The sequence below is a fragment of the Giraffa tippelskirchi genome, chromosome 1 (assembly GCF_054371585.1).
Source record: "Giraffa tippelskirchi isolate mGirTip1 chromosome 1, T2T-mGirTip1v1.2.pri, whole genome shotgun sequence".
In the NCBI taxonomy this organism is placed as follows: domain Eukaryota; kingdom Metazoa; phylum Chordata; class Mammalia; order Artiodactyla; family Giraffidae; genus Giraffa; species Giraffa tippelskirchi.
The window spans coordinates 211180201-211205085 of NC_137275.1; the positions used below are offsets into that span (position 1 = coordinate 211180201).

Below are 24885 nucleotides of genomic sequence, written 5' to 3' on the forward strand. Positions count from 1 at the left end.
TGCCTGAGCACAGCACATGTGCTGCACATTAGACCCCCAGAATTTATTCATCTTATACCCTTTGGCCACTTTCATCTGCTTCCCCCACCCTCTCGCCCCTGGAACCACCAATCTACTCTTTCTACAAATTTGAGGGCATATTTAGATTCTACGTATAAGTAAGATCATAGTATATTTATGTTTCTCTGTCTGACTTATTTCACTAAGTATAATGCCCTCAAGTTTCATCCATGTTTTTGCAAATGGCAGTATTTCTTTCAAAAAAAATTATATCTTGATCGTGGTGGTTACATGGCTATATTCATTTGTCAAAATGAATACCCGGTATACTCAAACTGAGTACATTCTATTGTATATAAATTATACTTCAATAAAGTTTAAATAATGATATATTCATTATGAAACTCAAACAAGGCTCCAGGTTAAATACACTAGATTTATTTTACTTTTCCCCTTCTCATAACCTCACTAAAATGATAGTAAAGGAAGAGATACAAGACATCCAAGGACACGGAGAACACAGAAAATGTCTTCAGAAGATGAAAATTCAAGAGATTTCAGAACTTAGCAGAGCAGAGTAAGTTACAAACTCAGTGCCTACAGATGGATGAATAAAATCATGAGAATTTAGTGGGCAATTTTCCCTGCAGGAGCCCTGGAGGAAAAAGAGAGGGACTCTTAGAACCAGAGGAAGGGGGTTGAAATATAAAAATAAAAGAGATATTAGCTGAAGGTCTGTATGGAGAGGAATGGCCCGTCCCCAACTCCTCCTTCACTATAGGCAGCCAGATCATTACCCCTTTCTCAGCCTCCATGGCAGTATGACAGAGGTGTATTTCAGACAGAATCTAGATAAGCTCAGAGGCACCAGGCCCAATGGAAAGCAGACTGGGGACTGGGGCGGGGGGTGGGGGGTTACGGTGGGCAGGGGTAAGACTGAAACAAGACTTTTACAAGTAAGTTGACTTATGAACTGCAGTCCTGAGAGGCTGCAGTAATCTAACAAGTTCAAAGCAGACATTTTGAAGATCTGTCTCTAGAAAAATCCAACAGTTCTAGAGAAAAGACCATGCACAGACCTTCCAGGGCTTTACCAATGGTGAGATATTCTCAGTCCATGATCTGCCTAGACTGAAGCCTACCAGTTCATAAACATCCAATCAACACACACAAAGATACACACATACACACACACACAAACACAGCTTCCATATAATGACTAAGTTTTAAATGAGAACAGAGTGTGGAGCAAAATTTGTCATTTAAGAAATATCATCAACATGATTTTTTTAAAGACTTGAAATAAATATTTTTTAAAAAGAAATTTGGAAGAAATAGAAACAACACAGGGACCATAAGAAAGCTTTTGAAAAAAGAAACATGTCTTTAAAGTAATAAGAGATACTATTGCATCCATAAAATAAGAAATGGGTGCTATAAAAAGGAAATAATTAGAGAACAAGAGAGAGCTCTCAGATATTAAAGTATGTTAATCTAAGTAAAATTCATCAGAAGTACTGAAGTAGAAAATATCTTAACATACAGCAGGAACAAAAAGACACAGAGATGAATAAGCGAATCAACCAGGAGTAATTACATCTCAATAATAAAAATGAAAGAAAACCAGAATGAAGAAAAGAATGAAAAGAAATTATCAAAAAATGAAGGATACAAATCATTAAAAATTTTTTTATTGGAGTATAGCTGCTTTACCCAAATCTTTAATTAAAGGGGCTTATGTGTACATACACAAAAACAAACATACTCATATAAATGCAAATCATTTGAAATTTTAAGATGCCAGAGATAAATAGAAAATGCAAAAAGCTTCTAGAAACAAAATGCATGTTACAGACATGGAATACATATAAGAAGGTATTAGTCTTCTCAGTATCAACATTGATTTTTAGACAGTGAAGCATGGCCTTTAAGTTTGTGAGACATTTTTTAACTTAGAATTTTATATCAAGCTAAACTACCATTCAGGTAAGAAGGAAAATTACAGCAATGTTTTATATACCAAGCCTCAAAAATGTTTACCTCTTACACCTTTCCTTAGAAACTACTAAAGGATTTAATTCAGCAGAAGGAGGGCTGGTTTAAGAAAACAGAAGTTAAAAGATTTAGGAATAAAGGAAAGAAGCTAACAGAATTTATGATGTGTGTCAAGCCTAAAGAAAACCCAACCCAGTTCAGATAAGGGGTATTGAGAACTATAGGAAAGAATTTCCCAGGAAAAAAATATAGAATTGATAGGTTTTACCTTATGTATTTAAGCATTTGGAAAAATTACCACTTTGTGTTCAATATGTCTATTGCTATATTTAGGGAAAAAATTAGTCTCATATGTAAATAGAAAATTAAATAAAAAGAAAAAAATTGAGGTGATCATGAAACACACAAAAACCCAAAAATTATATAATAAAGAATCCATACTACTTAGCCAGGTAGTGAACTATTTAAGTAGTTGTGACATTAAGTAGTTTTTATCTATCTATAAATAGGTAAAAAAGAATATTATATAATTACACTGGGAATCTGGAGAATTGGAAGGGAATAAAGGGATTTATAAGGGAGATAAATCCTCAAGAAACATAATAGGAATTCAATACATAATATTTAAAAAAAACCATTTAAAGTATATTATTTATACATTTGAAGATAAATATCAAAGAAACAGAAGAGTTTAAAGTAGCTTCCTCTGAAATATAGACCAGAGATTAGAAAAAGTTGGGGCAGGGAATTACTGAACCAGAGATCAAATTGCCAACATCCGTTGTATCATCAAAAAAGCAAGAGAGTTTCATAAAAACATCTACTTCTGCTTTATTGACTACGCCAAAGCCTTTGACTGTGTGGATCACAACAAACTGTGGGAAATTCTTCAAGAGATGGAACACCATATCACCTGACCTGCCTCCTGAGAAATCTGTATGTAGGTCAAGAAGCAACAGTTAGAACTGGACATGGAACAATGGACTGGTTCCAAATTGGGAAAGGAGTAAGTCAAGGCTGTATATTGTCACCCTGCTTATTTAACTTACATGCAGAGTGCATCATGTGAAATACTGGGCTGGATGAAGCCCAAGCTGGAATCAAGATAGCTGGGAGAAATATCAGTAACCTCAGATATGCAGATGACACCACCCTTATGGCAGAAAGCAAAGAGGAACTAAAGAACCTCTTGATGAAAGAGGAGAGTGAAAAAGCTGGCTTAAAACTCAACATTCAAAAACTGAACATCATGGCATCCGGCCCCATCACTTCATGGCAAACAGGTGGGGAAACAACGGAAATAGTGACAGACTTTACTTTCTTGGGTTACAAAATCATTGCAGATGGTGACTGCAGCCATGATATTAAAAGACACTTGCTCCTTGGAAGAAAAGCTATGACCAACCTAGACAGCATATTAAAAAGCAGAGACATTACTTGGCCGACCAAGGTCCATCTAGTCAAAGCTATGGTTTTTCCAGTAGTCATGTAAGGATAGGAGAGCTGGACCATAAAGAGAGCTGAGCACTGAAGAATTGATGCTTTTGAACTATGGTATAAGAGAAGACTCTTGTTGGAGAACACTCAAGGAAATCAAAGCAGTCCTTTCTAAAGGAAATCAGTCCTGAATATTCACTGGAAGGACTGATGCTGAAGCTGAAGCTCCAATACTTTGGCCACCTGATGGAAAGAACTGACTCATTAGAAAAGACCCTGATTCTGGGAAAGATTGAAGGCAAGAGGAGAAGGGGATGACAGAGGATGAGATGGTTGGATGACATCACTGACTCAATAGACATGAGTTTGAGCAAGCTCTGGGAGTTCGTGTTGGACAGGGAAGCCTGGCGTGCTGCAGTCCATGGGGTTGCAAAGAGCCGGACACAACTGAACGACTGAACTGACTGATGTAAGCTTTTGGTACTACTTTATGTTCAAACTATGTGTACTACACACATAATTTTTAATAACAAAGAAAAGCAGTCTCATACTTTTGCTATTACAAGTAATATTACAAAGGAGTTTTGTGCCCACTGTCTCATTTGATTTTCACAAGAGTCCACTAGTCTAGAATTTACTGTTCACCCTATATTATAGGTAAGGAAGCTGAGAATCAGAGAAATGAGGTGAGTTATGCCAAGATTCTAAATCATTACCTTTTCCTTCATCCATAAGTTAAAAAACAATATTGTAATATGTGTGTATTTATAGCTCTGCCTGACTCCAAAAAGGTACTTATTGTAACTTATAAAGATGAATATGGGATTGTCAGATAAACTGAACTAAAGATAAATCATTTGAGAAGACATTAAAGATAGTAGGCTCAAGGGTAAAGCTAGTTTATCAAATGCAAGACAGTAAATCCTATATAACACAATAGAAATAAAAACAAATTTTGACTCTGAGCTTCCTAGCAACCAATGCTAAAAAGGAAACAAGACTAGCAAATTAGAAGATTCGCTTTATTCACAAAGCAGAATCAAATCAGATACAGCCCCAAAATAAGTAAGGAACTTCATCTATTCCTGCTGCTGAAGCCAGGGAAGACTTTCACCCTCTAATCTACATAAAGAAGAAACTACATAATGTAATGAGTAGTTTACATTAGGACTATTCTTAAAATGTATCCTCAGGACTATTCTTAAAGTGTAACAGGTCAGCAATGAGTAGAATCTCTGCCCTTCAATGAACATCAATTTTATCACACCAAAACCAATTTGAATAAAAATAAATTAACAGGAACAGGAGGAGGAGCATCAAGACAATGAGACCTACACACAAGGAAAAATCCAAAGCACATGGAATGCTCCCACTAGCCATGTATACATAGATGCATATACACACACACACACACACACATATATATATACTGGTATATGTGAAATCTACAAAAAGTTTTAAACAACTTCCTGGTACTCTCACCAGGAGAAACTAACTGCAAAATGTCCACAACCTAATGACTGACACCAGTTTTTAAATAGGATTATTCACCATAAATAAGTTTAAAATTGACTTATCTTTCTAAACAGTGACATTGGTTTTGGAAGGATTGATTGGCAGTTATTCTTTCTCTTAGAAGCAACTGTCTCTTACATCCACTCCTGATCTATGATAACAAAACTATCTCATCTGTCAAATGTTAACTCTAAATGAAAGGTGTTGAAATTGCCTCTCCCTGTACCTGCTTCAGACTTCCCCACTGGCTCAAGGGGTAAAGAATCCACTTCCAATGCAGGGGATGTGGGAGACACATGTTCGATCCCTGGGTCAGCAAGATTCCCTGGAGGAGGAAAGGGCAACCCACTCTAATCTTGCCTAGGAAATCTCATGGACAGAAGAGCCTAGCAAGCTACAGTCCATGGGGTCACAAGGAGTCAGACATGACTGAGAATGCAGGTACCCACCTCCGTTTTTGTCTCAAGAAGAGTCATCCAAATACTATGACATTTCACTGGGTCACAGTACCAAGATGCTGATGTGACTAAGCCACATTGGAGATTATATATAAAAGATGGAAACTCTGGAGCTGTCACTGGGCATCAGGTCCTTCTAGTACTTTCCTGCTGTTCTCTGGGTGAATAACGGTCATTCCAGGGTGGTGACACCAAGGGATGACATCCAAAGCTGTCATCCTCAGAGGTGCCAAAAGTTCTCCTTTAGTCTTTAATGCATTAAGACCCTGCTGAGTTCTATGCACAAACGGAAAGACCAGGCCTCTCTCACAGAGGCCAGACCCAGTGCATATGGATGTACTAATGACAAGACCCAATGTTATCTCTCTTATTCTATTTTGAACCATCTACTCAAAACTTCCTCCTCATATGTATCCTTTTCTTCATTCCATTCACTCCTACAAATAAATTCAGGCTCGGTGGGATTGCCAGGCTCCTGTTTTCAATGTAGCCTATGTGTTTCCAGGACAAACTAGCCTGGGAGATAGATATGGATTCTCATTAAAACAATATTTCAGCAGGTCTGATGCTATTTGGACTCTAGCATCATCCTCATCATTCCCCCACTGATTCCCAGGAGGCCTCTAAGGGCTGTCTCACATGTGCTCACTTCCTCCTTCTGCCTGCTCTCATCACCTTCTTTGTCTTCCCTTCCTGGTCCACAACTCGTTCCCAATGTCCATCACCTTCAGTGCTGTGTAAAGGCACCCCAACACAGTTGCTAGGGCACACCTTCAAAACAGCTACCATGGACCCACCAAAAATACAACTAATGTGGTACAGCTCTGAATATGCCAAAGCAGCACTTTGCTTCCTTCTGTCTTTAATGTGCTTAAGTCAACCTATCTTTGTGCAGAAGTGGAGGGAAAGTCTTACAAGTTCCATTGTAAGGAAAACTATTGTGACAAGTGTAGTGATGCACTTATGCTTATTTGTAGCTCCCTCTTTCTCTGAAGTTCAAATAGGAATCTACAAAGGGCTAGACCAGGGGAGAATTCTGAATGGCAGACACCATGGGTGAAGGTGGGTGGACCTTATCTTATCTATAAATGCAAAGCTTTGGTATGGGAATAACCATGTGTAACTGTAGAATTATGCTGGTTCATAAAACAAAGATGAGTCTATCCCATCAGACTTCCAAATAAACCAGCCATGTCTGGATCTTAGGGGGAACCATCTTTGACTCAAACTGTCATTACAGTATACACCGCTTAACAAGCACCTTCGTGTACTTGTGCTAGTATCCTCATTTAATACAATAGTCCTGGAAGTAGAATATTATTTTGTCCACTTTGAAGGTGACAGCTGAAGCTTGTCCATTCCTGATCATCTCCGGAGCTCTTCCCTGAAGCTGTGGAGGCCTGGACCGTGCAGGCTCTATCCCAACCCAGTGCTGGACACCACATTAGACCATATGGCAGGGTCCAAATGTACCCTTGAGAAAGCGCAATCGTAGAGAGAGAAATGGAACCTAGACACAAATCAAACTATTAAAATGTCACATAATAGATTCACAGAGTACTGTAGACATGCTGGGGGTAAGGGAGAGTGAAAACTATGCCACACAGAGTGGTCAGGCTTTAAATGGCCAACTGCTACTCATTCATTCACTCAACAAGCAGAAACTGACCATCAGTTCCAGGAGAGCAACTGTGCTGGACACTGAAATCACAACCATATAAGGAAACTCACAGCCTGATAGAGAAAGAATTATTGCCACTGTATTCTTAATTTCCTAGAGCTGCCACAAGAAATTTCCACATGCTAGATGGCTTAAGGCAACAGGAATGTATTCTCTTGTAGTTCTGGGTGCCAGACATCCAAAATCAAGGTGCTGATGGGGTCATGCTCTCTCTGAAGGCTCTAAAGAATCCTTCCTTGCTTTTTCCTATCTCCCAGCGCCACCAGCAATCCTTGGAGTCCCTTGTTGCTCTATCACTCCAGCCTCTGCCTCTCTCCTCACCTGGCTTCTTTCCTGGGCATCTTCACATCACCTTCTCTCTGGGTCTTCCTATGCCTTTTTTACAAGGACACCAGTCAATGGATATCAGGCCTATCCTAATCCAGTTCGACCTTAATTAGATCTACCAAACCCTCTTTCCTAATAAAGTCATATTCTGAGGATCCGAGTGGACACAAATTTTGAAGGAACATTATTCAATCCAGTTACACCCACAATCAACAAAACTCAGCAAGTGCCAGATAGAGAAGCACATCGTGGTTATGGAAGCACATGGATTAAGATCTAATTCAGACTCAAGCAAATCAAGCTGCTGCTGCTGTTGCTGATAAGTCGCTTCAGTCGTGTCTGACTCTGTGCGACCCCATAGATGGCAGCCCACCAGGCTCTGCCGTCTCTGGGATTCTCCAGGCAAGAATACTGGAGTGGGTTGCCATTTCCTTCTCCAGTGCATGAAAGGGAAAAGTGAAAGTGAAGTCGCTCAGTCGTGTCCAACTCTTAGCGACCCCATGGGCTGTAGCCCACCAGGCTCCTCCGTCCCTGGGATTCTCCAGGCAAGAGTACTGGAGTGGGGTGCCATTGCCTTCTCCAGAGCAAATCAAGAGAAGATCAGAAACCAGGGAAATGGTAAGATGGTGAATGTATAAAGCCACTAGTTCATGTCTAGTGGGACAACCTGGCAGCTTCTCGCCGAATACACCCACCGGAAATTCCTCTTTCCATATCTCTAACTCCTCATTCGTCAAAGTCAAGCCCCAAATCTACCTCCTCCATGAAACTTTTTCTGATTTCTCTTTCTTGGAATTAATCATGCCTTTCTCTGCATTTCCCTGGCTTCACCTTATTAAGAGAATGAACACTAGCATACATCGAAGGTCTTCTATGAACCAGGAATGTGCTAGTTACCTTCACGTACCCAGAAATTCCTCAAAAGTGGAATCCTGATCTTAGAAGTGGATAAACCGACTCAGAACACACAGCGTCTTGTCAGTCTGGCCCCAAAGGTCAAGCGTGATGTTCTGATGCATGTGCTTCCTGTATTCAGGGACTTGGTACAGTCCTAGGCCCCTTCTGCCACGCCCCCCCGGGACAGAGTGAAATAGCTCAGGATGGAGATTGTATTTTACACCCCTGGTGTGGACGAAACGCCCTTAGGACATGGCTGAATGTCCCATCGGGCTGAATGCCCACAGGGGTCATGAAGGTCAGTAAGCCACCCTCAGTGCACTCAGTCCAATACTTCTTTCCTCCCAGGAGAAAACCAGACCAGTAGGGAGTGTTTGCACCCAGAAAAATCCACCTCATAGCAAACATTCCTCCAGTCCCCAAGGATTCCTCATAAGAGCTCTTCACTGCACCCGCTCCCAGGGCAGACAATGTGCTAAAGCAGCTGTTTAACACGAGAGGCTCCGGGTCCCCAGAGACCCAAGACAAGCTCCTGAGACATGCAATATGTCTCCATTAGCCCAGCAACCAGCTCAGGGTATTTTCTAATTCCATATTCCTGAGTTCATTGGCTGCAAGCAAGCCTGCCAGGAACTCAGGGCTCACCAGCCTTCCAAACAGAGGAGAGAGAAACGTGTCACACGGGTTGCCCTATAGGTCTGTTTTTCCTGGGATCCCATGCCAGAGAAGCTTATCTACAGAACATGCCTGGATATTCACGCTGAGTCAGTCGGGCCAGGTGAATAAGCAGTAAAGGCCATGGAGGGGAGGCACAGACTGGGCTGCTGGACAGGTTCTGAGAGAGAAAGAGGGCAGCCATCCAGGTCTTGAGGTCCACGGGGCGGGGGCGAGGAGGGGAGGAAGAAAGGGGATACAGTACATCAAGTAAGAGTGCAAACTCCAGAGTCAGTAGGAACTGGTTTTGAATCCTGACGCTGCCACTTAGCAACTCTCTGACCTTAGGCAACTTACATAACCTCTTATTCCCCAGAGGTAATAAAAAGAACCTCCAGATTGTCCTGAGAATAGAATGAGATAATGCTTGCAAAGCTCTTAGCACACAGCAGTCTGGCCCAGGATAAACTATAATTAATATTCTTTGCAGGTTGATTCCAGTCTCCAGGGGAAGGTGGGTGCTGGGCTGGTGAACAGTGACCACCCATCAGAAACGCCCAGAGACTGGACGCTCCCCCACTCCAGGTTCTCCTTCTAGGCTGCACCAATGTCCACATTAACCACTGTAGGGTCAGGGTGTGTATCGTCCAACAGGGTGGCCACAGCTACATGCAGCTATTGAACAAGTGAAGTGCAGCTGGACTGTCAAGATAAGTCATGATCGTACAAGTCATAAGTGTGCCATAAGTGTCCAATTCACTTGGGATTTGAAAGGTTTAGTATGAAAAAAATTAGTTGAATAGCTCATTAATACTCCTTATTATATTGCCTTCATGTTGACATGATAATACTTTGGTTATATTGAGTTAAATAAAATATATCATTAAGATTAATTTCATCTATTTCTTTCTTACCTTTTTCTTTTTGTTGTTGCTGGGTTTTTTTTTCCTTTGCTTTGTTTTTTTTTTTCTTTTTGGTTACACCACATGGCATGCAGGATCCTAGTTCCCCAACCAGGAATTGAACCCATGCCCCCTGCTGTGGAAGTATGGACCACCAGGCCATCAGGAAATTCCCATCTTTTTACTTCTTCCAATGTGACCTGCATGCATGGCTCACATTAGCTTTCTATTGAACAAGTGTTCCAGCCAATGGGTTAGACTCGGGGATCCAACTCCAGTATTAGGGGAAATGGAGCATCATCGGGAAACCAAGGTAGGCAGGGTTCTGAGCTAGCACACAGGCCAGGCCCAGCTCCCCTGTTAAAAGAGATGATGATAATGACAGTAAGACATGTATCAGACCCATATCCTGATGGGGAAGAAGCCTCTGTCAAAGGGCCAACTGCACAGGGCTGGCTCTGTCACTGAGTGAGTCAGAGCTGTGAGCTTCAGGACCTGCACTGGGCAAAGACTTACCATATTTGGGATTGTTTATAAATCTGGTAACAGGTAGGGCCATCACTTCGTGGCAAATAGATGGGGGGAAAATGGAAAGAGTAACAGACTTTATTTTATTGCACTCCAAAATTACTACAGACGGTCACTGCAGCCACAAAATTAAAAGACACTTGGTCCTTGGAAGAAAGCTATGACAAACCTAGACAGCGTATTAAAAAGCAGAGACATCACTTTGCCAACAAAAGTCTGTATAGTCAAAGCTATGGTTTTTCCAGTAGTCATATATGGATGTGAGAGTTGGACCACAAAGAAGGCTGAGCATCAAAAAATTGATGTTTTCCAAATGTAGCTCTGGAGAAGACTCTTAAGAGCCCCTTGGACAGCAAGGAAGTCCAACCAGTCCATCCTAAAGGAAATCAATCCTGAATATTCATTGGAAGGACTGAGGCTGAAGCTGGTCCAATACACTGGCCATTTGATGTGAAAAGCTGACTCAATGGAAATGACCCTGAATTGGAAAGATGGAGGGCAGGAGGAAAAGTAGGCGACAGAGGATAAGATGGTTGGACAGCATCACCGACTCAATGGACATGAGTTTGAGCAAACTCGGAGATGGTGAAGGACAGGGAAGAAGCCTGGAACGTTGCAGTTCATGGGGTCACAAAGTTAGACACAAAGAGTAACTGAGCAACAGGTAGGCACCACGTAACACCGTGCATCTTTCCCTTGAATGCCACTGGCAGAGATAAGGCATCAAGACACCTCCCTCAGATGAATTCACACCCAGCTCAGAAACCCAGGCTGGAAGACAAAGCCAGGAGAGCAGGGAGGAGAAGCAAAGAAATTTTGGAGGAAAACTTTCGAAGTATCGAGTGTGTCCTCAAGCCAAGCTAGCCACAGCCAATTTCCAACCCAGACGTAAGAAGCGTTCTTGGAGAGCTCTGTCTTCTAGGCCCTAGAGGACATGACTATAGTTAGAACCATATGCAGGGCTGAATGTTTTTAAGGAAACTCCTGGCTGTCACCTTCAATCTCTCAGTACCAAACAGCCTCTGAAATATGATGAGGTACAACCTCAACCCCAAACTTGTCTCAGGCATGACAATAAAACCTATCTATTAACTCCCAAAGTTTTCCTAACACCTGAAGTTAAAGTTCTCCAAGAACATATGCTGTCCTTACATGAATGAGGAGGGACAGTTTAGTCAAGTAATTTCTCCAGTTTAAAAACTAAGAAATTTCACATCTGATCTTGCCTGCATGAAGTACAAACCAAGGAGCTGAAATAAAGGAGGCATGTGGAAAAACACTGGAGAGTAAAGGAAAATAAGTCAGTTTTGCAGCTGAGGAGGAGACCTCTGTGATGTACTGTACCCTGGGCTTGGATTATTTTTAGGCTTTGGCACTAAAATCGGGGTTAGTATTTCAGTCCTTGGCCTTCTGAAGACACTCACATGACCTGGTCTTTCTAGATACAGCATGTGCTCTCATATAGGTTGTGTGAAGATCACCCCCAGATTCAGGGAGGCCGTCCTGTTGTTGAATATAACGCTGGATATAATGTGCAAAAGAGAAGTCTCACCCCCATGTCCAATGTGGGTTTTAAAGGGCCACATGACCATGAAGAAAAGAAAACAACATCTTCTGTTGCTTCTACAAGACATGAAGAAACCTTGAATAACCTCTGGAAACTACTGGAAGCCACAACAGTGGTATACCTCCAATATGTCTGATGAAAAATCCATTACATGTAACTGACTTCAGCATTTTGGTGTTGCCTGTTTATTTCAGCAGCATGGGTGACTCACCTCTATAACCACATGTCGCACAGTAAGCCCAGTTCTAACAGACTGGGACTCAGGTGAAATGGGGTCATTTCCTCTGTACTCTCTGAGACCCCTGAATTCACCCTACCCCCGTACTGTGTCACACACCCTGTATTCAGACTGTCTGCTAATCTGCTCCACTTAACAGATGCTAACAGATCCTGGTCTGCACTGAGCACTACATAAATGTGTTAAATAAGAAGGAATTACTGCCTTAAACTCTGAGCTTCATCTTTCTCAGTGCATTTGTGCCCTCTGTTTACAACAAGGAGCACGAAGTCACGAAGCAGTTCAAGGGGTTATAAAACTGACTCCTACTGGAGAAGGCCTGGCGGGGGCGGAGGGGTGGCCATGGAGAAACGTGAGCAGGCCAAGTCTTCATAGGGGCAGTGTTGGTTAGGTAAACCAGAGATGACCAAGTTCAGGGTGAGCTTCGAAGGGGTAGAAACAATCCAACCTTTTCCAGAAATGCATTCGTTTTCATAATACTGATGAAGCTAATACTAAGAACAATACTCACTCTTTGCATGCTCCTGTCTTGAGTCTCCACAATGCTCCTGACAGTGTTCTGCGTGTTAAGGACACAGCAGGAAATAGAGTGGTCCAAGTCCTCACCCTCATGAATGCAGGGAGACAATATAAGGAAGTAGATATCTAACAGGGCACATGAGACAGGAGCGTCAGGAGAGGAAGGGCCACGATTTTACACAAGGTGGCCAGAGAGGACCTCAGAGACAAACTGATAGCTGACCAGACACCTGCAGAGGATGTTCTAAGCAGAGCAATCAAGCACAACAGTGATCAGCATGGTCAGGGAGGCACGAGGCGGCCCAAGGACTGGAGCTAAAGGTTTTTCACTACAAGATGTCCCAGTCCATCACTTCCCAGGTGAAAATGGGTGATACAGCATCTCATGGTTATGTCATAAAATTAAAAAAAAAACCACCACAGTGACAAAACTTCTCACCCAGACCAAGACCTTCAGACGTCTTCCCCCACTAAGCCTAGACAAGGGCACAGGGGATAAAGTTGACACTGTTTATTTTTGACTCTTGGGAATAAATATTCAACTGCCATAAACTTCTCTCTTAAAAACAAGACCCCGCCTTCTACTGTTCAGGCCATGTAAGGCTACAACACAGAGCTTTACAATAGGACCCGGGCTTTGTTGGACAGTGCTGGACTGTCAGGCTTCTAACTCCATTTACATGAACTTAAAGCTCACAATCACCCTGTCTCCTAGCTGTTATCACTCCCATTGTGTTAGCAATAAAACAAGCCTCAGAAAGTTTTTTTTTCCCAAACCACTCAGCTGATAAGTAGCGGCATCATAATCTCCATCCAAATGTCCCACCCCTTCTGTGTCTAGAGTCACGTGTGCCATCCTGTCCTATCTACTTGCAAAGAACAGAAGAACAGCAGAAGGTTCCTGGTGCCCATTTGTGACTGTGTTCCCTGGGTTATCCCGAACCTCCACTGCAGTCTTATTTGTGAATCACCCTCCTCTCAGCTGGTTGAATCACAGGACAACAAATTTAAGTTACATTTGTCGAGGCCCTACCTGTTCTCCACAAGAGCTTTATGAGGTACTGTTTGTATTAGTCTGCTTGGGCTACCTTCACAAAATATCACAGACTGGGTGGCTTCAGCAACAGACCCTTACTGGTCCACACTTATAGAGATCAGAAGTCCATGATGAAGACTTAGGTAGGTTCAGTTTTTGATGAAGGTTCTCTTCCTGACTTACCGCTGCCTTTTTGTGTGTCCTCACGTGGCCTTCCCTCTGTGCCTGTGCAGAGGGGGAAAGAGAGAGAGACAGAGAAATCTGGTGTCTCTTCCTTTTCTTATAAGGACACCAATCCTACCAAATTAAGGCCCCGTACTTATGACTTCATTTAACCTTAAGTACATTCCTAAAGCAGGGCTTCCCAGGTGGCTCAGTGGTAACGAATCTGCCTGCCAACGCAGGAGACACAGGTTCCGTCCCTGGGTTGGGAAGATCCCCTGCTGAAGGAAGTGGCAACCCACTCGAGTATTCTTGCCTATAGAGTCCCCATGGACAGAAGAGCCTGACGGGCTATAGTCCATGGGGACAAAAAAGAATCAGACACAATTTAACAACTAAAGAGCAACATCCCTAAAGGCGCTTCTCCAAATATAGTTAGGGTTAGAACTTCAACATAGGAATTTAGGAGACAATTCAGTTCATCACACTATTCTTTTCCCTATTTTGCACTTGAGAAAGCTGAGGCTTAGAGGAGGAAAGTAGCTCTGTCAGAGCCAAAAAGCCAAGTCCTGAGCCCAAGATATTCAATGGAAGAAACACACCTTTACCCACTTCATCTATCCCACTGTAGTGAATTAACGTGTGTGGACACTTAATTAATTAGTGTGTGGACACTTTGGCCAGCATATGCCTGGGGGAGCAGGCTGGGTGGTGGCAGAGAAATGTACAGGAGAAGGGAAATCTTAGGAAGAGTAGAATCATTCATGGCAAGCGGGTTCTGCCCACTCTCCACAGCAGGGCTTCACCCTCCATTGCCAAACGTGGAGGTTCTAGGTCTGAGGTTTAATACGATATGACAATTTCACCTACATACTTCCAATAAAGAAGAAATATTATAGTCTAGACTCTGGAGTGGCTAAGAGTTTGGCATTTCTGGTGGCAAAGCGGGGAGCCTGTGGTTCAAACTCATCCTGTTTCTTTCAACACAGAAAAATATCAAATAAGCTATGGTGATCACAAAGTTCCCTTTTATTACCACAAACAGACCCAGCCATCCTGGGTGACCCCATGCTCCCAATCTTTCCTCTTTCCCCCTGACATCTCAATGTATTTGTTTGGCATCCTCTTCCCTCTACCTTGTATGCTATGGGGAAATAATAATTTTTAAAATGTCCAGTAGTCATAATGGCTAAAATGTCTTCTATTTGTGTTTCACTGATTCATTCAACAGATGTTTGTTGCCTCCCTATCATAGATCAGATAATACTCTAGACACCAGAATTATAAGATAGAATAAGACAGAAAAGATCCGTGTCCTCAAAGCACACACGTTCTAGTAGGGAACTTACACTATGATGAGGTTCTTAATCTTTATCTTAAGGAGAACATTTCCACTGCTAAGCCAGTCACGATCAGTGTGAAAAAAATCGAACATGATTTGCAGTCATGATTAGAAGACCTGGTTTCAAGCCCTAGCTTCATGTCTTTTATTTATTCATGTAACATCCACTATGTACCAGGAATTACGCTTGGTGCTAACGACATAGAAATGACTAGGGGGGAGAAACAGACCATTACAATGCAATGTGCTAAGTGCTATAAAAGACTCACCGTCAAAGTGCTTTGGAAGTATAGAGGCGGGAGCAGTTTGATCTCAGGGTAAAATATAGACCACTTCACAGAAGAAATTAAATATTTGAGCTAAGTAATTAAGGAGCAAGAATCTTCTAAGTAAAGAAAGTGAGGTGGGTCTAGTCTTCAAGATGCATAAAAGTACATAGCACTTGGGGAAATTTGGGCAAAAAATCAGCATAGCTGATGATGATTTTAGGCAGGTGGGACAAAGTGTCAAGAACACAAATTGACCAGAGATTTGTCTCCATTTCTGTGATTATTTTAGAAACCCAACTCTAACAGTTCCCACATCCTCATATTTTAGTGGCACAATTGGAGAACAATACATAAAATCTACCTCTATAAATGCTTCTGTTCTCAGAGTGTACATGCAGGCAGATATGTATACAGATATATATATTTTTTAATATATATATATTAGCCCGTAAATATATCATAATGAGATATAACAGTATTGAGATGCTTCATATTCAACACTTGGATGATATGATGTTACCAACAGTTATTCAAGTTTAACTTGGAATATAAAGTATCTTTACCACCTATTAAGACAGAAGAATTAGCCTCCAATGCCATAAAATTGAGGATATCAGAACTTACATCAGGAAATCCTGTACACGCACTGTCAAAATCTTTGACTCAACTAAATGATGTTTAAAATCTACTGCTTCAAAATCATTACGATAGATTAAAAGCAATCCTCTGCCGTTAGCCAGAGGGTAATGGACTCTGAGAGGGAACAGTTCTGTAAGGAAACTTCCTACCACTCACTCAGAAAACTGCTGCCCAACAGCACCATGACCCAGCCTTCATGAAGATATTGTAGAAAGGGTAAAGCATAAACATATTGTTGTGTCAGCCTTAGTGCTATTTGTTACATAATTGCAACTTCCTACTTTCCAGGCACATGGGAATGTTACATTTTCTTCAAGAGTTTATTGCATTCCTTAGAGAACTAAAAATAGAGCTATCTTATGACATTGCAATCCCACTCCTGGGCATGTGTCTGGAGACAACCATACTTTGAAAAGATATATGCACCCAATGTTCATTGCAGCACTGTTAACAATAGTCAAAATATGGAAGCCACCTAAATATCCATGAACAGAAGGATGGATAAAAAAAGATATGGTACATGTATAGACAATGGAATATTACTCAGCCATAAAAAAGAATGAGATAATACCACTTAGAGCATCATAGATAGAACTAGAGATTATCATGCTAAGTGAGGTAAATCAGAAAAACAAACATTATTGACATTGTTTATACATGGAATATTAAAAAAATGATACAAATGGACTTATTTACAAAACAGAAACAGACTCACAGACTTGGAGAATGAATTTAAGGTTGCCAGAGGAGAAAGATCGGGAAGAAGGATATATTACGAGTTTGCGATTAACATACACACAGTGTTGTTGCTGTTGTTTAGTGGCTAAGTCACGCCTGACTCTTCCGCGATCCATGGACTGTAGCCTGCCAGGTATCTCTGTCCACGGAATTTCCCAGGGAAGAATTCTGGAGTCGATTGCCATTCCTTTCTCCAGCGGATCTTCCCGACCCAGGGATCAAACCCACGTCTCCCACACAAGAGGCATCTCCTGCATTGCAGGCGGATTCTTATCGCTGAGATACTGGGGAAGCCTGACATATATACGCTATTATATATGTATAAATAGATAACCAACAAGGACTTACTGTACAGCACAGAGAACTCTAGTCAACACTCTATAATAACCTAAATGTGAAAAGACTCTGAAAGCAATAGATACAAGTATAACTGAATCACTTTGCTGTACACCTGAACTAACACAACTCTGTAAATCAACTATTCTCCAATATAAAATTTAATTTTTTTTCTAAAAAGAGCTTATAGTAGATTCTCCAAACCTTTTTTCCTTTCTCACGATGGCCAATGATCATAGCTGTTTCATCAGCCTGGTTCCGGAATGGAATATCCAGAAGCAGATCTCGAGCCCCTTTGTGACATATGTACACAGCAAGTGAGAAATAAACGTCATTGTTCAAAACCAATAACCAATACAAATTGGGGATTGTTTGTTACTAGCTATAATCTAGCCTCTAGGTAGGTGTCTTTTGTAAATGATGAAATTGAGGCTCCAAACAGTAAGTCACAGAGTCACAATACAAACTCTGTCCTCCTATTCCAAGTTTGACTTCCCTTTCACTATACTTCAGGCTTCCCTGGTGGCTCAGATGGTAATGAATCTGTCTGCAATGCAGAAGACCCAGGTTTGACCCCTCGATCGGGAAGATCCCCTGGAGAAGGGAATGGCTACCCACTCTAGTATTCTTGCTTGGAGAATCCCATGGACAGAGGGGCTTGGCGGTCTATTCTAGGGTCGAAAAGAGTTGGACACAACTGAGCAACTAACACTTTCACTATTACTTCTACTATTTACTTCTAGGGCAAGATGTTTTCCTGCCAAATGTAACTCAGCTATCACCTGAGGCTTGGACCTCAAGATCTAGATGCTTGACTTGAATCCCATTTCAATGCTTTATAGAAAGTCAAATCCTTCTCTGAGAGTTTACAAATTCTCAGAGCTCTTCTGAGCCCAAACCTGTGTCAGCTTCCTACAATCCTGACTCCTTATTCCACATGTACAAAATGTGGAACCAAGCCCCTTTGCCAATTTCTAAAAAGACAAAATCTACCAACAACACACACACACACACACACACACACACACACACACACACACACCGGGTAAACAGGCCTGATGGCATACTTAGATCAGACAATTGAATATCTCATATTAGATGTTTCTGGTCTTTATAAGTCCTTTCAGGCCACCCCACCTCCAGGAGAGTTCCTTTTGTGACCCGTGCCCCACCTGCTCCTGGCTCCTTTTTCCTCCCCCTCCTCCCACCTTCCTCTCCCTCTGCCCTTCAGAACAAGTCAGCTTTCCCTTGTTTTTATTTCCCAACTTGGATGGTCAAAATCAGCAAGACTTTCAGTATTCCACTTGACAGAAACTCCTTTCTCCAACACTCCACTGTGGCTATTTTTAAAAGTACTTTTTCTATTATACGAACTTTAAAAGTCCTTGTTTTCCATCTTTCTTGATGTTATGGATAGCCCTTTCAGGTACCAATGTAGAACAGCTTTAAGGCGATGCTATTCAATTCCCTCACTCAACACCATCCACCAGCAGGCATGTCTTGAGATCTGTGCCAGGGAAGGTAAGAGGCAAAAAACATCCAGCCCCTGATTCAAGATGTGTACTTTCAAGTTAAAGATCTATGGTAATCATCACACAAAACATCTCGAAAACCTCCCATGTTGTTACTGGAAAGGTAGCATTTCTGAAGGTCAGGTGAGTTCAGTGCGGAGCTGATGTGGTCAAGCAAGGGTCTCAAGAGAAGTTGGGACCTGAGGAAGGACTCAGTGGATGTACAAGGGTTGAAAGTTACACAAGATGGAAGCTTCCATCAGGCAGTGGGGAGCATGTAAGTGATAGAACATCTAAGTCAAGACTGCTGGAAGAAATATTGTTGTACACTGGTGACACTTCACCTCATTTTCCAACGTTTGTCTAGTGCACCATGCTGAGAACTCTAGAAAATCCCAGAAAACATGTGTCAGAACCCATGTTTCTACCTCAAGTTCACGAGTCTTTATCATACCCCAGTATTCTCAAATGGTGATCCCACGAAATGATAATATATCATGAGTTGAGCTAATGAGTTCTACATCTAAAGCCTGGTCTTTTTCTAATTGTTGAGGAAAAACATTAATGAATAAACTTCCTTTCCATTTTGAGTTTTCCTTCTCTACACTTTAGTTCTTTTACTCAAGTGTCCACTCAAATAGTAACAACAAAATTATAAGTTGCAAGTAAATGTGAATAGAGAAAATAAGCAATAGTCTGCACTAAGCTTTTCTTTGTTTGCATTTGTTCTTTCATGAACAAGTAGTCATGCAGGTAGGAATTCAGGCTTTGGAGCCATTTTGCTTGGGTTCACACTTCCCCTTCACCACTCATAAACTGTGTTCTTCCTTGGGAAAGCTATTTAACCTCTCAGTACCTGAGTTTTCTCACCTGTAAAACTGGGATGCTTATAACATGATTTCATGGGGTTGGATTTGAGAATTAAATGAATACATATACACACACAAATAAACATATTATATATTATAAGCATTAGGAATAGCTCTACCATCAGGAACATTTATGACAATGAAATAGTACTAATACTAATAATACTAATAATACTAATAATAGCTAACGTGCTTCCCTAGTAGCTCAGACAGTAAAAGAATCTGCCTGCAATGCAGGAGACCCAGGTTCAATCCCTTGGTTGGGAAGATCCCTTGGAGAAGCGAATGGCTACCCACTGCAGTATTCGTGCCTGGAGAATTCCACAAGAGGAGCCTGGTGGGCTATAGTCCATGGGGTCACAAAAAGCTGGACAGGATTGAGCGACTAACACTTTCCTTCACTTCTACTTTTAGTATATATCAGGCATTGTTGTTGTTGTTGCTTAGTCACTACGTCTCATCCGACTCTTGAAACTCCATGGACTATAGCCCGCCAGACTCCTCTGTCCATGGGATTTCCCAGGCAGGAATACAAAAGTAGGTTGCCATTTTCTTCTCCAGGGGATCCTCCCAACCCAGGGATCAAATCCACGTCTCCTGCACTGGCAGGCAGTTTCTTTATCACTGAGCCACCAGGGAAGTCCATATCAGGCATTGTCAGGCACTAACTAATTTATTAATAAATGTTAGTTATTATTATTATTGGGCTTCCCTGGTGACTCAGTGATAAAGAATCCACCCACAATGCAAAAGACGTGGGTTCAATCCAAGGGTCGCAAAGATCTCCTGGAGCAGGAAATGGCAACCCACTCCAGTATTCTTGCCTGAAAAAAATTCCATGGACAGAAGAACCTGGCTGGCTACAGTTCATAGGTTTGCAAAGAGCCGGACACAAATTAGTGACTAAACAACAACAATTACTATTATTATCATCATTAGTGTTGTTGTTGTTTTATTATAGAGTTGTTCCTAATGTGTATAATGGAAAGAAAGGCATCATTATTCTATAATGTTCTGAAATGATCTCCATTACTGTCATGTTCTCTGCCACCTTAAAAACATTCAGAAGCCTTGCACTGCTCATCAAGGAGGCTGATGTCATTCTTCCTTTCCCTACACTTTCATACCAGCAACTTTTCATCCACATTTCAAAATAGAACATTTGCTTCTAGTTGGATGAAAATCCCTGTTTTGAAGCCAGCAAGGCATCCAGAACTCATGGACTGTTGCAGTGTATGCTAGATAAGGAGGAGAAACCCTAAAGGAAAATGCTTAAGATTTTCTACTATTGCTGCTATTTGGGGGTCCTTTATGCATTTGTTTCAGACAAGGGTACAATTATGTGTAGTTATGTAGTTCTCCAAAGTAATATATTTTAATGTTGGAATCATGGTCAGAGCTTCTTTCTATGGCTTTGAATCCTGTCACTCCTCATGAGTTCTTATTAAAATGGAGAAAATGGAACAAGATGCATTGCAATTCCATTTAAAGATTCTCTCAGTAAGCAAATTAATCCTGACATCACCCTGAAACTGAGTACATTCTGTGCTTAAATGATTACTCTGGACGATACTTAAAAGTCCTTAACCATCATGCTTCTTTGGAGAACTCATGTGCTAGGAGGCTTTCAGTCAATCCCCCACCAACCAGATGGTAAGGATTCTCACAGATTTTCTTTTAACTAAGGCAAGGGTATGAAATTAAATGGCCAAATTATTAAAGCAGCACTTATCTCCTGATTATGAGTTCTTGTTTAGAGACAGACATACTACAAATCCAGTCAATACCCTGGTGAGGGCAGAGCTATTTGCATCACAGAGTTGTCTCTTTTGTCTCATGACTACAGATTTGGGGATTTACTGATGTATATATTTTGGGCTTCTGTGGTGGCACTAGTGGTAAAGAATCTGCCTGTCAATGCAGGAGACATAAGAGACATTGGTTTGATCCCTGGGTCGGGAAGATCCTCTGGAAGAGGGAATGGCAACCCACTCCAGTATTCTTGCCTGGAGAATCCCATGGACAGAGGAGCCTGGCGGGCTAAGGTCTATAGGGTCTCAAAGAGTCAGACACGAATGAAGCAACTTAGCACACACATGATGTGTACATTTCAAGATTCTCCTTTTGCAAAAGACTGCAGTGAACCAACTTCTGTAAGGTCTCACTGAATTGAAACAGCGGGGTCATTTTTGATGGCCCAAGGAAAAAATCTCTACGTCATCAATACGGCTGCCTGATTAAGTATCCCAGAAAACAAGGGCATAGCCTCCACAAACAGTACTTCCTACAATGCACAGACAAAAACCTTTAAATAACTGACTTGCCAGATCAAGAAAAGTACTGGGACCAGGCTCTCTGGAATTAATTTCAGATATAGCAAACCCAAGAAAACTGCAGAGACTCACATTAAAACTGTGCTCACAAATCTAGCAACGTGAAGTGCAAGTTCTCTAAAAGAAAGGACATTATTAGCCAACCATGCTTTTCAGAATCCATTAGACTGGAATCCAGTGCCCATAACCTGTCATCAAGAGTTCTTGATTATCAGAAACAATGAATGTGTTAGGCTGGGAGATATTCAGGGAATATAGGTCAAGTTGCTTTCGATAAATACTTAAAAGTAGTGGTTACTAATTCTAAAGGCTTCATATCAGGCATTTATAAAAACAGATATTATATCCAACCTCATGATAACTTCACATAGTGAGTGCCATTATCCCCAAGTGGAACAAGTATAGGTTAGGGGTATTGGGTCATCCTCTGAAGGCCTAAGACATAGCAACTGGCAGAACCAGGAAAACTCAGGTGTGTTCCATGCCAAACTGTGCTTACTTTTCTACCTACTGAACTGCTTCCCCACTGTTTGCATGGTGTTTGTCTGTATAGTAATTGCCTCCTTGACTTCAGTCAACAGTTCTCTGATGTAAGTATTAATGTCTTTGTTTCAAAGAGAGGGAAGCTAAGGTTCAAGAAGATGAGAGACAGCTAAATGTCACATAGATAGTAAGTGGCAATTCTCTTCCAATGGTACCACAGTGTACCTGTGCTAGAGTTACCAACAGAACTCCACCACCAACCAAGAGAGTACGATTCAAACAGAACTGAGTTGTGGTAGATCCTTAATCAGACACATTCCATTTAACTTTTTTCAAAGTCTGTTGCCATGGTTGTTAAGACCAGCATGCATTCCTTGAGATTACAACAATCTCACAGCTGACGATGCTAGAAATTGCATTGTGAGGTGTCATTACACAGGCAGTGAAACCAAAAAAAAAGAAAATTTAGTTTACAGCAATAAGCTTGAGCACCCAAGGCCACTGTTCCATTTGGAATTGTATTTAAATGATTTTACCTTTTATAATAACCTATATGGGAAAAGAATTTGAAAAGGACGATATAAATAGAAAGATAGATATACGTATATATATGTATAACTGAATCACTTTACTGTACACCTGAAACTAACACAGCATTGTATTATATTATAATAAATCAACTGCACTTCAATAAAAATAAATTTAAAAACAAATATTTTTACCAACCTTTATTATTATTATTATTTTAAAAGTGCATGGTCTTTATAGAAAGAAATATTAAATATAAAAAAGTAGAAAAAATGTAGGAAGCTCATAGTTTCAGCATTCCAAGTCAACTACAATATCAATTTAGGGTTGGGTTTTCTTTTTTTATGCTCTTTTTAATACATATATATAACTTTATGTATCTTATAAAATTGTGATTATATTGGACTTATAACTTGACATCTTATATTATAACATGGGCATAAACAATGCCAGGGTAATGGCTGCTTAATTATCCATTGAGCATGGTTACCATGATTTGTGTAATATTTTTCTCAACAGAATAGTCTTTTAGCTTTTACCAATTGATCTCTGTTATAAAGAACATTTTGGGCAACTCCTATTGCTGCCATTAGCTATGACTCTGGAGTGGTTTTAAAATATATCACAGTTTTGCACAGCAAAGGAAACCATAATCAAAATGAAATGACAACCTATAGAACAGGAGAAAATTTTTGCAAACAATTCCACTGACAAGGGCTTAATCTCAAAAATATACAAATAGCTTATACAACTCAACAACAAAAAACAAAGCACTCAATCAAAAACTGGGCAGAAGATCTAAGTAGACATTTCTCCAAAGGAGAAATACAAATGGCCAATAGGCACATGAAAAGATGCTCAACAGTGCTAATTTTTAGAGAAATGCAAATCAAAACTACAGTGAGGTACCACCTCACACTGGTCAGAATGGCCATCATTAAAAACTCTACAAATCAATGCTGTACAGAGTGTGGAGAAAAGGGAACCCTCCTGTACTGTTTGTGGGAATGTAAATAGGTGCAGTCACTGTGGAAAGCTACATGGAGGTTCCTCAGAAAACTAAAAATAGAATTACCATATGATGGCAGGCCCGCTCCTGGACATGTATCCAGACGTGTGTGTGTGTGTGTGTGTGTCTGTGTGTGTGTGTGTGTGTGTGTGTCTGTGTGTGTGTGTTAGTCGCTCAGTCGTGTCCAACTCTTTGTGACCCCACGGACTGTAGCCCACCAGACTTCTCTGTCCATGGAATTCTCCAGGCAAAAATACTGGAGTAGACTGCCATTCCCTTCTCTAATCCAGGTAAAACTGTAATTCAAAAAGATACATGTATCCGTCTGTTCTAGCAGCACTACTCAAAATAGCCAAGACATGGAAACAACGTAAATGTCCATCAACAGGTGAATGGATAAGAAAGATGTGGTACATATACAAGGAAATTCTACTCAGCCATAAAAAAGAACAAAACAATGCCATTTGCAGCAAAATGGATGCAGCTAGAGATTATCATACAAAGGGAAGTAAGTCAGAAAAATAAATACTATATATAATTTATATGTGGAATCTAAAGTGACACAAATGAATCTATGAAATGGAAACAAAATCATGAACTCAGAAAACAGTTGACTGGTGATTGCCAAAGGGAAGGAGCTTAGGGGCGGGGTGGGGGGGAGTACACATTAAGTGGAAGGTTGAGGTTAACAGATGAAAGCTTTTATATATAGAATGAATAAACTACAAGGTCCCACTGAACAGCACAGAGAACTATATTCAATAACCTATGATAAAACTTAAAAGAAAATAATATTTAAAAGAATATAAATACATACATGTATAAATGAATCACTTTGCTGTACAGTATAAATTAACAAAACATTGTAAATCAACTATTCTTCAATAAAAATATTAAAACTGAAAAATAAAA

The 24885-nt window shown here is 40.8% G+C and overlaps 1 long non-coding RNA gene across 2 annotated transcripts in view; it reads right to left on the bottom strand.

Moving 5' to 3' along the window:
• LOC145520061 (uncharacterized) overlaps positions 1 to 24885 on the bottom strand; it is a 200538-nt gene that overhangs the window by 137942 nt on the left and 37711 nt on the right. The window contains exons 1-2 of one of the 2 annotated variants that reach the window (XR_014064195.1): positions 16962 to 17162; positions 13938 to 13979 (exon numbers count right to left, since the gene is read on the bottom strand). This is a non-coding gene — a long non-coding RNA (uncharacterized LOC145520061). Of the gene's footprint in view, positions 1 to 13937; positions 13980 to 16961; positions 17163 to 24885 lie in introns of those variants that run through there. The other variant, XR_014064194.1, reaches the window with a different exon arrangement.